General features: G+C 41.5%; 1 long non-coding RNA gene across 1 annotated transcript in view; it reads left to right on the forward strand.

The window, feature by feature from the left end:
* Window positions 1-15,217, forward strand: part of LOC104953924 (uncharacterized) — a 69,101-nt gene that overhangs the window by 12,688 nt on the left and 41,196 nt on the right. Inside the window, exon 2 of the long non-coding RNA XR_799274.1 lies at window positions 7,207-7,263. This is a non-coding gene — a long non-coding RNA (uncharacterized lncRNA). The remainder of the gene's footprint in view (window positions 1-7,206; window positions 7,264-15,217) is intronic.

The raw sequence follows: 15,217 nt of genomic DNA on the forward strand, positions 1-15,217 counted from the left end.
TATGTATTTGCTATAGTTCGATCATTTAAAAAGATAATAGCAAAGTTTGGTGGTGTTGCAAACTAGCGTGGGACCATAATAATTGTGGTCCAATATTGCAGTCAGCTAATCCCAGTTGTGATCTTTTTTTATTGATCTTTAGTTTAGTCGCCTTCTCTCCGAAACCAAAAAATCCTTGTAAATAAAATTGGTGAAAGCAATTAAAAAAAGCAGTTTCATGTTGAAAATCAGTGTTGCTTTGAAGTTGCTCTTTTGAAAAGACCTCATGGAGGGGCTGCAAGCAAAGCTGCCAAGTTTGCTCAGTGTGTCTCTCTGACAACTTGAGTTCATCCCATAACTTAAGATCCAGATGTCCAATGACTAAAATCCTTCGTCCAGTTGAAATATATTATCAACTGGATCCTTGAAACTGGATTAAAAGGGTATCAATACTTTGATTAAAATGTTGATTTCTTTAGTTCCCTACTGTAGCTTTTAGACATTGTATTGCGAGATTATAACATATTATATCTTTGAGTATACCGTTTAAGATGTATCAGTATAAATGAAATAATATAGCACTCTGAAGAATCCCGACTGACTCCTGCTCTCTGTGTTTGGGTTTTTGGGGTCCCTTAAGCATGAAATTGGCTCGGTGGCATGCTGGCCTGTCTAATTGTAAATCACAGATCTTTGATTTCCATTCTGACCATGAAGGCTGAGATGCGATAACAATTACAGGAGTGTGTGCAGTCATTTATTTTTTTAATAGCTCAACTGTCACACATTATAATCTCCTCTTTGATATTTCTCTCAATGACTCACGCTTTCCATACTAATCATATTCCGAGCACACATTGATCATTCCTAAGTACATACGAACAACTGTTTATTCCTGGTGCCAGCGGGCAAATCCAGCTCTGGCAAAGCATTTTGTGTGGTTTGATCATAGCAATATTTCTCATGACCAATTCCTGTATTATTGTATGTTTTTTTCTAACCTCTATTTCTAACTAAATGTTGATAACTCCTATAAACTGAAGGACATTACTGGTGTCATACATTATGCAGCGTTGTGCTGAATCACATCCAGGTTGTGCACAATAGTTCCCCTGTCAAACCCTGTTTCCAGTGCCGACTAAGGTTTATTCTGAGGATTGGGTTTGTGGTCGAGTCGGTCTGTTTTTACCGTCACAGCCCCGGTGTCAGCCTCACTAAAGCATGTGGTTGACGCGTAATACTTAGAAATAGTCTTTCAATTGTGAGCTTTTTCAACAACTTCCCCATCCCTAGAGCGTCATCAATGCACCGTGGTAATCCCTTAAGGGAGATCTTAACTAAGGACTTGGCTGCTCCTGACTCTGTTGACTGTTTGGTGTCTGGTAATATCCTGCATAGCCAATAGCAGTTCTCATCGCTGTGTGCATACATGTTCCTATTTAATGCCTACGCTGCTTCATATGCTCAGTGCATTCATAGTTTTGTGATGTGTCTGTCTTTCTATGGAAAGACACTATGAAGCCTTTCAAATCAGTTTAGAGGGCAAGCATGTCCATGAGAATCCTAAATCAAAGGATGGATCAATCTTTGGAAATAAAAACCAGACATACTGGATTGGGATTTTTTTAAAGCAATTCTGTGAAGAACTTCCTTCAGTTTATGTATATGAGTCAGTAACTGCAGTTGCATGTTGTTAACTGCTTTTTCAAAAATAACTTTATTATGTGTGTTGTTTTTATTTGTCCTATTCAGTTACCAAACATGTTCTTCTCCTTAGAGCTCATTAGAGCATTTCTCATTAGAGCTCATTTCTGTTTCAAACATGGTAATTACAACAACAAATAAATACTGGGAATCACCCAAGAAAGTGGGAATCAACCCAAATCCATCCTAAACTGGTTGAATATGAAATTCTAAAGCTTTCTGATTTCATAATGAAAAATAAAATGTAGACTAATCCAAACATTTTTTACAGTATAATTCGAATATGTTTGATAGGAGCTTTGATTATATGATATCGTTGAGATTGGGCATTTAACAGCTGACCATAATACTTATCAATAGCATTTAGGAGGTTTTGTGAAAATCTTCTTTCTATCTCACTTAATCTAATTGGCAACAATAAATAGATTATGATTATTTCACATGGTTATGAGGTTTTCCATTAATAAGTATGCTATTTAAGTAAATTTTGAACGTTTGCAATGAGAACTTTTCCATTAAAAGTTTTGCTTTGCTACTAGACATGCCCCTTAAATTGTATCTTTGGCATCAGTCATCATCTGCCACAAGAATCTTTAATCATTGAGTGCGACAAATGTGGGCTACATTTCCAAGTATTTGAGTCATGAGGTCTCTGAGTCATCAATATGATGTTCATAAGAGTAAGGCAGCAGCTAATAAAAAGCACATCATTAACAAATATTTTTACCAACATGGTCAGAAATTAAAATATTCAACAACACACACATTTAAAGTGGTATTTCCCTGAATTCCGACAGAACTGGTTTTCATTTATTTACAAAATACCTATAGTGTCGCAAAAATGAAACTACCGATGTGTTGTTAAGATCAAAAAGAAATACGAGTTCCAAAATGGGTTTGGTCCTATTTGGGAAGTAGTGAGATAAGAATCAGGAAACAGGACACTCCCCCCCCCCACACACACACACACACACACACATTTTAAGTCCCTGGCTCTATAGGGCGTCACGACTGGTGCGATCCCAGTTGTTTTATCTTTTTGAAGATTTCTTGTTTTCTGGTTATTTGTAAACCACCATCTCTTACTATAATTTGTCAACATGTGCAATCTAGTTATAGGTTAGAACTACAAAACAATTATGAACAGTAAATTATTACGACACACATTGTCAGTCATGCCCAAATGTGTCTCTAGAGCAATGATTGTATGCTACAGCCAGTAAGCTCAGGAGTTGTGTTGATCAGTAACAGCTGTGTGAAAAAAGTCCTAGTTATTTGCTCCCTTGTTGTACAAACAAGCTCCTGAATGCTTCCACAGGCACATTAGCGTGTCACAGCAGACCAATATCCTTTTGAGTGACACCCCATCATGACATAGGGTTTCTATAGAGAGAAGTTCAGCTGGGCCAACCAGGGCATTGCATATCAAACCCCTCTGAGACTGACAGGTCTGTTGTTTCTTCCAGAGGTCATGGGTGGCTTTGGGCATCTATTAGGTATTTCCTGTTCAACAACCTGACCTGCTGTAACCCCATCGTGTGATTGTTCTCCCTCCCCCACATACCGACGGCTGTTATAAAAAAGCTGATCATGTTAGTAAAGCTGCATGTGATCCTAAAGGCAATATGTTCCTTGATGCAAGTGCAGTCGCTAAAGTTAGCAATCATATTTCTGTGGTTGCACTCACAGCATCATGATCAATTATTTATAGAGAAAGTTCCCCGTAATTGATGTAGGTTGTATAATGGTCTTGTAAGACTTAAAGCTGACAGACTTTCCGTGATTGATCACCACCACATTCACGCTGATCATTCAAATGTGTGTGTGTGTGTTTGTCCAAGCCTCTCCTCTTTGTCTGTCATTAAAACGGAATGCATTGTGGCTACTTGGAAAAAAGCCCTAACTGCTGCTTGATTGTAAATCAATAATCTGTTTTTCCCTTTATAGCTCTCCATCTTATACGGAGGCAAGCACACTCTTTGATTTATATTCTTGAAGAGAATGCACTCTCAAAAGACACATTTGGTAGTGTGGTCATTCTTTAACCATTTCAAATGTTACATTTAAGGCTGTGATGCATTACGTCACTTCCCCTCATACAGGAGCTCTGTGGCTTTATGTGATGATCTGATCAGGATGCCTGCCTGGGAGAATATAAATAGAGTTTTATCTCGCCTGATTCAGTCTTCCTGTTTGGAACGTGGACTACTACCCCAGGCTAAAGAGCTGTCTGGCTCAGTCTGGCCGCACTGCAGCACTTTCTCAGGGTCAAATGTGTGTCCTCACAACCTCAGACACACAGGTGGGCAGAGTACATGGGGAGAAACAATACGAGCAGATGCTAACTTGGAGAAAATAAATCCTGGCACATGTCTCCTTTACTGATCAGTGAGACCACAAGACAGCATTACACCATGACCAGATTTTACAATTGATGTACTTATAAGGAAACCGAAATCATGGTTAAAAACGAATACTGCTACATATCCATAGTTTAACTGTAGCTATTTTATCACTATCAGTGATCAATACATAATGTAATGCCTGCAACCATCCATTACTTTCCTATCCACTTCATATTTCAAATGCTTTCAATATATAAAATGTTAGACATTGCTTTAAATGCCCGTGACAATTACAAAAAAGCTATGTTAATGTCAACAACCATGCTATCTTTTCCAACGAAAAGTCCAAACCCAAGAATATTACATTTTCTATCAAGTGAGACGAATATAAAGCAGCAAATTCTCCCGTTGGAGAAGTTGTGATAATATTTGATGTTCTTACATCTCTTTGTTGGTGTGTTCGGTAAGAAGCCTAAAAACGAGGCAGGCTCTTGGGATCTAGAGAATGGAATAAAGAGAGGCAGTGCTAAGAATATACTGGAGGAGCTTCTCACGCTCCTGCCCTCATCATGAGGGGCTGAAAGATCAAGGGGATATCCCCCAAACCTGCCTACTGTACCCATTTCTACTGAGAACTAACAAATCCAGAGTGCTGTTACTCCTATTTTATTTTCAACTTTTAAAGCATCCCCGCATGTCAAACGCTAAAGTCAAATGATCCTCGACACTTTCAACATTAATAATAAAGATGCAACTAAAAGTCAGGCATTGATATCCAGGTGTCTAGAGCTCTTCTGATGTATAACTCGAGCAAGCTTTTGCATGATTTACAATTAACCTTGCTGCAGACAAACTGTCAGGGACGTTCTTAACAGATCAGACATTTCAATGTGAATGACATCAAAGGAACATTTTACAGTTCTCAGCCTCAGGGCAGGTTTTCATCTTTTCTGCTTGTCTATATCTGAAGTGTTTGACTTCAGAACTATTTCCCTTTGACACCTCAATTCTCCAATTGTAATATTCAACAAGAATGACTTTTAGAAGAGAGAAGCATGGTGCTGTGTGCCGTTAAGTCTTTTTATAATTCAGATCAATGTTTCCACACGGGCCCCAATTGAATCAGCTCACAGATTGTAGATTAGATGTTGTTCTCAGCGGTCTGCTACAGTAAGTATTGGCTCCAAAAACAAAAAAGGAATCGGATGTAATTTCCTCATTGTTCTTTGAGGAAAAGAAAACCTTAATTTTTTTTAACGCGCATGAAAGAGTGAAAATGTAGAAGGGAAATATCAGTTCCTGGCTTGTACACCACAAGATAAGCGTTTGGAAGCCACAACATTAAAACTAATGATTTGTTGACTTTGTTTTTGGCAAAAGTGAATGGAAATCCGACTAAACTAGAATGATACTCGAAGAGAGAAGGCCCCTGAGAAAGTAAATGCTGCATTCAAGTGCTCCTTGGATATTCCCATTTCCTAAATTGGGAGTTGTTCTTCCTTGTTTGGGTGTTGGTGAGCTTTTTTGTGATGTGAAAATAACATGCACATAATGAAGAAGATGTGTGGGAATATTAGTGAAAGTGCTTGATGTGAATTCATGTAAATGTTTCCTATTATTCTGACACTACATGAGGGCAGCACAAATCCACACCTCTCAATGTTAACAAAAGTGAAACATAATCCATCCATATGCTCTTTGATTTGGATTTTCTCCAGGTTTTTTTTTTACTTTGCCCATGCTACACCAATCCACCAAGTTACCCCAGCTAAATGTGCTCCTTCTTACATTATTTCACCTGCCTTTGCTCTTACATGTATATTTAGCTTACCTCTTTCATAATAAGCATCCTACGGAAGAGGATTAGGGCTACATGATTTTTGTTTTTTGGGAGAATTTGAAAAAAAAACGTTTTTTTTTGTTCTGAGAAAAAAGTCAGAATTCAGAATTCTCTTCCGTAGCATCCTTTTCTTCCCTTTAATCTATATTTTTACCTTCCATTATTCTTTCCAGTCATCTGTCATATAGCAGAGCTAGACGGCAAAATGTTAAGTCCCACCCTGACTTTGTTGTGGCATGCCTGCCTGACCAGAAATTCAATAAGTACTGCAAGTGGAAAGCCGTCAGGTTGTAGACACGTTCTTCACCGTCAAAGGCCACTGCTTCAATTTTTGGACTAGCTTAGATCGTGTGGAAGAAAGTTCCACAAGAAAGCAGACTGTGTGGCTGTCTGGTGCAGAGCCTGTCACATCACACAGTGGCCGTGGTCTGTGGTTTACTGTGAGCTCATTGGATAGATTCTGGTCTCGTCTGCAACCTGTCAACCTGCATTTTCCACATATACTCATTCAGGAACACAGCATACTGCTATGCCCGTTATGGGTCACCTAATGTAGGAAACACACTGTGATTTACTCATCTTAAAGAAGTTGCCTGTGACTATAATTATCAGGCAGTCAGACTATTTGATGCTGTGACAGTTATTTTCATATGTGTTAGAAATAGCTTCATTGGCATGCTTGTCAGGTGCTGTGGCATGGTCTATAATTTTCCTGACATTTTAGTGCTATTTCCATTATTTGTGGGAAGTAGTAATGGCCCTGCCTCATGAGGAAGAGGCTGTTAATGGTCATCTGTCTTTGTGTGTCATAGCTAATTATCTCTGCCAATAGGGTTATATGTTCTCTTTATTAGTTTCCTAAAAAGGCTTCCTCACAACAACCTGATGTTAATTTAGTAAATTAACGTCCAATTTTTATTAAAATAGACAAGCCTATGCTTTAGGGCGTGCCTACATTGTGATTGACAAGCAACCGCCACAGGGACCAATCAAGATAGACACAGTAGCAATAAGTATCCCCCCCAGCTCCACACTCTTGTCTAAATCTGCTCAATTCTCTCAAAAAACTAAATAACCAAAATTCTAACCACAAGACTCTAAAACGATTGTCCTCATCCAATTGGCTTTGTCTCGTTTGCTACGCCCACTTCTTTAATAACGGTGGTTAAAAGCATCCCTTCTTCCACTTTGGCATTCGCTCACTGTCACAAACTCTGTCATTCTCCAACCATCTTTCTTTCAACAGCCCACTTTTTCAGATTGGTATGCCATTATAGTTCTGTGAATGTTTTGCAATTAGCAGTTGCTTTCATCTGTTTTTCTTCCTCTGTTTGACAGGCTGTAACAGGCGAGCCCGAGAGCCCACTGCCTCTGCTTCTGACCACATCTAAACCGGTAAGAGATGACGCCATGTTCCACCCTGCTTTGCTTGTAGTCCCACGCTTGGGATGGCCCAGTTCTGTCTGTTCAAATTGAACTGCAATCACTGCTAAGTGACTGTTTGTTTGCAATAGATGTATTAAAAAATGAAATTGAATGAGCCAAGTCACAGAGGCTTGGTACTTTATAGTTGGTATTTCCCAGTTTTCTCCAGGGTGTTGTAGACAATACACGTTCCAGGAAACACGCTCCTGTGACTACATTTCAGATTGTTCAGGGCTGACTTGCTGCTCTGGTATGGGTATGCTTCCTGTTACAGCTACCTCCAAACCCTTGGGTGGGTGACTGCAGGAAATAGACACACACACACACACACACACAAACACACACACACGCGCACACACGCACACACAAGCCCCATGCCTTAAATCTTAGGGATGTAACCTTCCTGACCTCCAGCGTTTGCCTGTGCCAGTAATTGGTTTGAGGCATACATTATTTTATTACCATAAGGGATGCACACATATGGGAAGGACAGAATTTATTTACATTCACTCAAGTGTCGACAATTATTTGCCTCCTTATTTCAAGTATTCGGCAGCTTAAAGAGCCAGTTTATTGTCATATGTTTGTTAAAGTTATGTCAAAAAAATTTGTTTTCAAACACACCTATTATTTAAATGAAAATGTATTGTTCCTACGAACCTCACATCATTATGCTGTTTACAATGTAACACAGAAATGGCTGATCTAATGTTTATCTTGCAAATAAATCATTGCATATAGTTTACTTTCTGCTATCTCTAAATGATAAAACTTTTAAGGAATAATGAATGGACTACTGTTGGACTTCTCGTATCTGACTATTTGGTTATGCAGTCAAGTGCAGTCATGACATATTTAGCTGACCGGCAATTGGTGTTTGTGCAATGCAGTTCAGCTTTAGCTATATCGGGGTTGCAGAGACACAAGCTTGAGTATTTTTGAAAGCACACATCAGCAATATAGACTGAAAGCTGCAGGGGAGAAAATGTTTGGATTTAGCCCAGCAGCAGTCATTTTCTGTGTTGTCCTCACATTGATCTGGCCTCGAACTTAAGCTAAAACAGCGGCTGGTTAAAGAAACTGTTAAAGATCAACAGCGGCCACTGACTGGCTCGTGTCTTAACTTCCGGAGCTGGGAGATATGTATCTTACAATTATTTGACCCCTTAAATAGTATCAACGAGGCCATTTATAATGTGTGTACTAAAGGAAAATACTATTTACACTGTAATAACCAGTTTGGCTCTGAACATTGTGCATCAATATTATAAACACCATTAAATCAATAGAATAAACCTTAAAATCGTTCATCTAAACACACAGGATAATGTTCAGAATATGTTCAACTTTTAATTAGCCGGGAGGAAGTACTTTCCCACACTAAAGCTGTTATCTATGCTCTTTTCAAAGCCACCAGACTCCTTTTGACAAAAAGAGTCATTTAGCCTCCTATCACACATAAGTTTCTGGTCTACTGCCGCCTCGATTGGTTTGTTTGTTTAAGAGTTTGTGTGACTTTAGTGAATCCTAACTAACACTTTCAAATCCTAAAATAGCACAAAAACACAAATAGAAAATACCAGTGGAGTAACAGTACATCAGCGATCCCAGTGTTCTTTGAGGTAAAATAACCCTTTCTTTCAATGGACTCTGGTGGCTTTGAAGAGAGCATAGATGGCTTTAACTGCTTCAGTTGCCCCTTTGAATAGGCCTTTTCCCATGTAAAATAGTAACGATGATCTATATAGTCTAAACTTGAAATAATATGGATTTATTTTTGGTGGGCCTTGGTAGTCGACTGCTTAGCTTCTGTGCTCCTAATCCTGTCTGTTTCTCTAAAGCGTGGCGTGCCATCCACTGTAGCGGTTAAGTACATCATAGAAACCCACTTAAAATATCCAATATATCCCTTTTAAGTGCAAGCCTGGTGTATAGCATAGCATTATAATGAACAGGTGACCCTATTTTTCTGGTAACCCGGAGCATATTCACCACTAAATTATGAAATCTAAAGAAGGGGAATTCCATTTGCTGCTATCCTCTGTCATGCTGTGGTCCTGAGGCTGAGTGAGGTGTGCTAACATGAATAAGGCAGCACTCTGGATCATGACTATCCTTGTAGAACAGGCACGACTAGCCTAGCCTGCTGCTTTTCATTCTGGGTCACGCTGTTCAGGATGAAGTACCCCGTCAGCACTTAAGCAGCAGTGAAACCTCCAAGGGTCTTTTGCTCTAAAAACTGTCTTGAATTCTCTGAGCTCATGTCAAACACTTTCATCATAGTCAGCCTCAGCGGCCCTGGCTTTATTCTGTCAGTGATATTAGTGGACTGTGCAGTGTAGCAGCGACCTCTGGCAGGCACTGAGGGTTCTGCAGACAGAAGCCTCACATCTGCTAATGTCCAGATTTATTTTAAAACTAAATATTTACAGCTGTGTTAAGAGTTTTAAGCTGTGTGTAAAGAAAAAAAGGCATAAAGATGGCTCTCATCAACCGTACACAATTGGAGAGAGTAAGAGCTTCAGCTGCAAATGTAGACAGTTTCTCTTTTTCAATTGAAATTCAGTAACATCTGGACCCTCAGTTACCTCTGAGTAATAAAGGAGGTCGTCCATGGAGACAGGCTGGTCTGTACAGACCTTTTTCTGGAGGGAAAAAGGAAATTAATAGCACACGTTGTCTCTATGAGTCCTTGTGTGGCAGGGTTGATGCTCAGCTTCAGGAAAAGTTTTTTTATTGCCTTTGAAATTCTGCTCACCATTTCATCCTGTAGAGGGGTCAAATAAGGACACGAGTTAATAGTCTTTACATTCAGGCTGAATTCCTTCACCCTGCCTCTTAAATTGGCTAACCTTCTCTATTGATCGAATAAGAGCAATCCTTTTTAACTCATTCTGCCAAGCAATGCTTTTTAAAAACGATTTATGGGTGCTGGAATCTGAATTATACATCTTGAATGTATATGTGTTAGTCAAGGTGTTTATACTGCCAGTTAGCTAGTGCATTTCTTTATGTGAAAGTGTTTGTGTGCTTCTCCTCTGCCTGCAGTATGTTGTTCAAGCATTGAGAACTGCTAATATTGGCTAGATTAGGATCAATAATAGGATAGATCTCTTGAAATTTAAGCTACAACTAGTAGTGGACTTATTGATTGGAATCACCTACTGTTTTCATCAACCATTCCTAAAAGTATGACTTGTAATGTTTTTTAAATGTCTAAAAAAACATTTTCCACTCTGTAAAGATCAGTTGTATTGTGTTGCCTTGAATAACAATGTTTCCCTTTTTACATAATGTCAATGTCCAAAGTTCCAAAGCACTTTTTTGCAAGCACTTTTAAAATCTTGGTTGGTTTTTACTACATAATTTAGCTAGATTAAGCATTTATGGGGCCTCATTTATAAAGGGATATAGGCCTACGCTCAAAAAATGGCGTACGGCAGTTTCTACACAATGTTTGCGATTTATAAAATACTAACTTGACGGGAAAACGTGCAGTCCTCCACGCAAACTATAACCCATGCGTACGCACTAAGCACAAAAACGGGAGAGACGAGAAACTGCGACACCGTAGCCAGAAGGAAGAATGGAGAGAAATATGTGGAGATGCACAGGCTGCAGTGGAGACGCTGCGAACAGCTGATCGACAGCTGGGACACAAACCACCAAATACAAAACAAAATTCAGATCAAGTCGTCATGACTCCACTCCGGAGGGATTCCCCGATCATTTCTTACAGTTTCTCATCAAGGGGGGGGGTCTCCTGTCCCCGGTACAAACACACTGCCTGAGGAAGCCTGCCGTTCCAATCGCGACGGATGCGGCTAGTACACATGTCTCCGAGTCACTCCTTCAGAAGCAGCAAGAACCTTCCTGGCAATCGGAAAAGAAGGTGAACCGCTAGCAGTAGCAGGTGGCCATAGAAGCCCGCCTTGGCATTTTCCGCCACAGATTTGGGGAAATTTGGTCTGCGCAAGCGTGGGATTTGAAGGACGCAAAGTCTACCCATGTGCAGCTCGAAATACCCCAAAACCAGGCGCGGCCTAAAATTCCGAATCCAATACTGGAGATTGGAACAGTCCTTTGGCGGCACTCGATGACGTAGTATCCTTGAAATATTGGCTTGGAAGCCAGTTTCCTCGCGATTGAGAAACGGCCTATGTGTATTTTTTTTGTCATGAACCTTTTTCGGACCACTTATTTATTTATTTTGGTGACGATCCAACCTACATGCTGCTACTCTGGTTCAAACTGCATCCACCAAACAATATGATTTATCTTGACCTCCCCAAAATAACCAAAATCTGACACGGTGTGAGATGTCTTTTTTAGCTGTTCTGTCGTCATTTCCTGCGATCTTCTTCATGCAGTCAGTCAAAATGAATGAATGAATGGGGGTTTCTTTGACTATTTATAGGCAAATATGGGCATTACGTGAAGCCCGCAAAAGCTGCACCTCATTTCGAGTCGATTGTGATTTATAAAGGGAAACCGGCGTAGGAAGTGCTGTACGCACTTTCCTCACCGGTACGCAATGTTTGGTGAATCGGAAAATGTCGGAAAATGTCTGTACCTATTTTTTGGATTTCTACTACGTAAGCAACCTTCACACGTGAATCCTACGCACGGCATTATAAATGAGGCCACAGATCCAACTGGTAACGCTCCACCTCCCGCACAAGCTCCGGCTCCTTCCCCCCCAGATGCGGCTTTTACACCAGCGCTTTTCCCTTTCTAGCTCCGAGCTAGAGCTTTTCTGGTTCAGCTCCGGTTTCCCTTTTCTGCTCCCGCTTTGTTCACACCACTCAGAGTCGGGATGGTGCTGCCGCTGCTGCGTCATAACGTCACCGTTTACATCGCTGATTTGCTCCCCAACGGCGCTCACAACAACAACAACGGGGGACTGCGTCGGGTCGATGATCGTGTTGCTTTTAAAGCAAAGCCAGATTAAATTAAATAACGACTTCTCCAACCTTATACTTTTCAACCTCTGCAGCCCATGTATGGATTCCATCCGATAGCTGCTATAATAAAAAACAAAACGTCTGCCTGCTCTCCACAATGATCAATAACAGTGAACGTATGGTCAAAGTAAGGTGCAAATAAACAGAATCACACGAAGCCTGGTTAGTGTTGCCTCCAATTACAACGAAGTTCAAGTGGCCTAACTCGAAAATAAGTTATAAAATTTTTTCAGAAGGCCCCACGTATGGGGCCGGGGTACCATCCCGTTGCGGGGGGATTTCCCCAAGCCAGTGGGGGCTCAACATTTTTTTATTGAAATGGACGTAGGGGTTGTTGAGCCTCGACGGGCAAGGGATGAGGATTTAGGCGGACAATTTTGTATACTCCAAAGTTTACTCCAACAATGTAGCGTTAAATAGTCACCTCAAACCGACCTTGAACGATTGCGCACAAAAGGACTACCTGTGTGTGTCCACTGAGGCAGTCCATCTCTGCCAGAGTTCAGTCGGTGCGACGTTCTGAGCGACAAACTCCCGAACTATCGGTGGGGGAGGTGGTGCGAGGTGTGAGCAAACAAGTCGGGAGTATACGCCTGGGAGGTTGAGTACTGCGCATAGCCTCCCTAAAACCCACAATCCCACATCGCACACCAATCCCACATCCCGCAAACCCTTACCCGGATGAACATTTGTCGCCAAAGGACTGCCGTGGTGTCGCACTGAGGCGCATCCTCTGGCCAACGTACGTCAAGGCGACGACAGAAGCGACAAACCTTCCCGACTTCGGGTGAGGGGAGGTGGGCGAGTGGAGCAACCAAAATCTTGTCGGAGTTACCGCCTTGGGGAAGGCGCACTGGCCGTTTGACGCCAAACCCTTACCTGGCTCCGCGATTTAGTTAGAGGGGAGAGAGGCACCCGTCTTGTACCTATACGACATTGACATACATATAGTGAACAAAGTTTATCGTAGAGACCTGTTTTTAAGGTTAATATAATTTATTTTGTAGAAATTACACAACATTTCGAGAAAATCAAATTTGAGTACAAATATCGAAGAATCAAAACGTGTCACCATTTATATGGTTAAATTTATTATTTACATCCATAACTGATTGATCACTAGGAAATTTTTATACTCCAATAGATTTAGCAATAGACACATACAAACGCCTTGACAACATTGTAGCACAAAACTGTCCTGTGTGGTCGTACTCAGGCCAGTCCAACCACGCGTCCACTTCAGTCGTGGCTACGTCGAGCGACAACCCCGACCTATTCGGTGAGGGGAGGGTGAGCAACCAAACCTTGTCGTGAATAACCCGCCTTGGAGGCGAAAGCTGCGTACCCCATCACACAATCCCCACCCACACACAACAACAATTAACCCGCTCACTCACTCACTCACTCACCCTCACTCACTCACTCAACTCAACACAACACCACACACACACACACAACACACACACACACACACCACACACACACACACACACACTCACGTATATCTACACCACACACATACACACATACACAACACACCACACATACTGTTACTCCGTCGTCCACATTAACATTCTGTAGGTGTAAAATAACTAAAATGAAAATTCCCGGAAATCTTCACAAAGAAGGAACGGAAAAAGAAACGGTTTCAGAGACTATTATTTAGGAATTGTAAACGAGCGATCGAGTTGTTGAAGGAGTCCGAGACACTTGCAGTGCAAGGACCACCGACGCCATAATCAAAGTGAAAATCGAAAATCTTTTCGATAAATAACAACCCTTTCAAAAATTACGTCGGCGGTGTATAAGAGAGGAAAAGAAAGAAAAGAAGAAAGAAAGACGGGCACGGGACCGTGTACGGGTCACACGGGTATACCAATTTGGCGGAAACTTTACCTACCTAATAACTTATGACCTAGACGCTAACGCTTTGCCTCTTGAGTGTCTTATTTGACAACGAGTTATCTATGTAAAGTACTGGAGTGTAACACCATTAAACAAAGTAAACACGAGTTGTTACAAACAGTCACTATAATTCAACTTACTACGACTACGTGTAACCAACTCATAGGTAAGAGACCTCTGTTATTTTCACTATTAGTACTGACTAATGACTTTGGACCAACAGAGATTATATTTCCGTGGAAATCAACGTATTTCGTAAAGATGTTTCTCCTTGACGTTAATAGTAAGTTATATAGAATCGTAACTTTACCTGTTTCATGGGGTTACAAGTTACACTTTATTTTCGGTAAAATACCCCCCAAAGGAAGAAAGGCGTGGAATAGCACCCACCTCTCCAAACACACACGAGCACTTGGACACCCGAGACAAACAGACCTTGGAACACAAGGACCTCCCGAGGGTCCCGTTTAACCAGAGTCCGTTGCCCGGTATTGTTGTATTTTCACTCCTATGGGCCGGGCCTCTTCGGCGTCCTCGGGCTGCACCTTTGCGGGCTTTTCCGTTCGCCCTTTGTGAAGGCAAAGAGGCAGGGCGGTCCGGGTGCGGATGCCTTTGCGTTCCCCAGCCCACGCGACGGTCTTCCCACGTCCCTTCGTCTCCAAGGCTGGCCTGGTCTGGGCCCGCCGTCTTCGACGAAACCCTTTGCAGCTTACAATGGAGAGAACGGGGAAGTGTGGTTGCGCAAAAAAAGTCGGCGGCCATCTCGGACTTTTCATGGCAGAAAAGGACAAGTGTGGCGGTCGCGCGGCGGAGAACGAGGCCTTAGGCAAATGGAAGTCGAGGTTTATAACAGCCCAGATCCTTCGTTCTCGAAGCCTCGATTCTCCGCCGCAGTGAATGCAAGAGAGAATCAAGAGAATGCAGCTCCGCACGTCCCTTTGATTTGGTGGAGGACTCGTACCCAGCTGACTCTCAGAGCATACGGACGGATGTTTTCGTCAGCGTGACTCTCGTTCACTGATCTTCTCCGTGGGTGTAAATATTTTTTTTGTGTG

The sequence above is a fragment of the Notothenia coriiceps genome, unplaced genomic scaffold, assembly GCF_000735185.1.
Source record: "Notothenia coriiceps isolate Sejong01 unplaced genomic scaffold, NC01 NC01_scaffold00000491, whole genome shotgun sequence".
Lineage (NCBI taxonomy): Eukaryota > Metazoa > Chordata > Actinopteri > Perciformes > Nototheniidae > Notothenia > Notothenia coriiceps.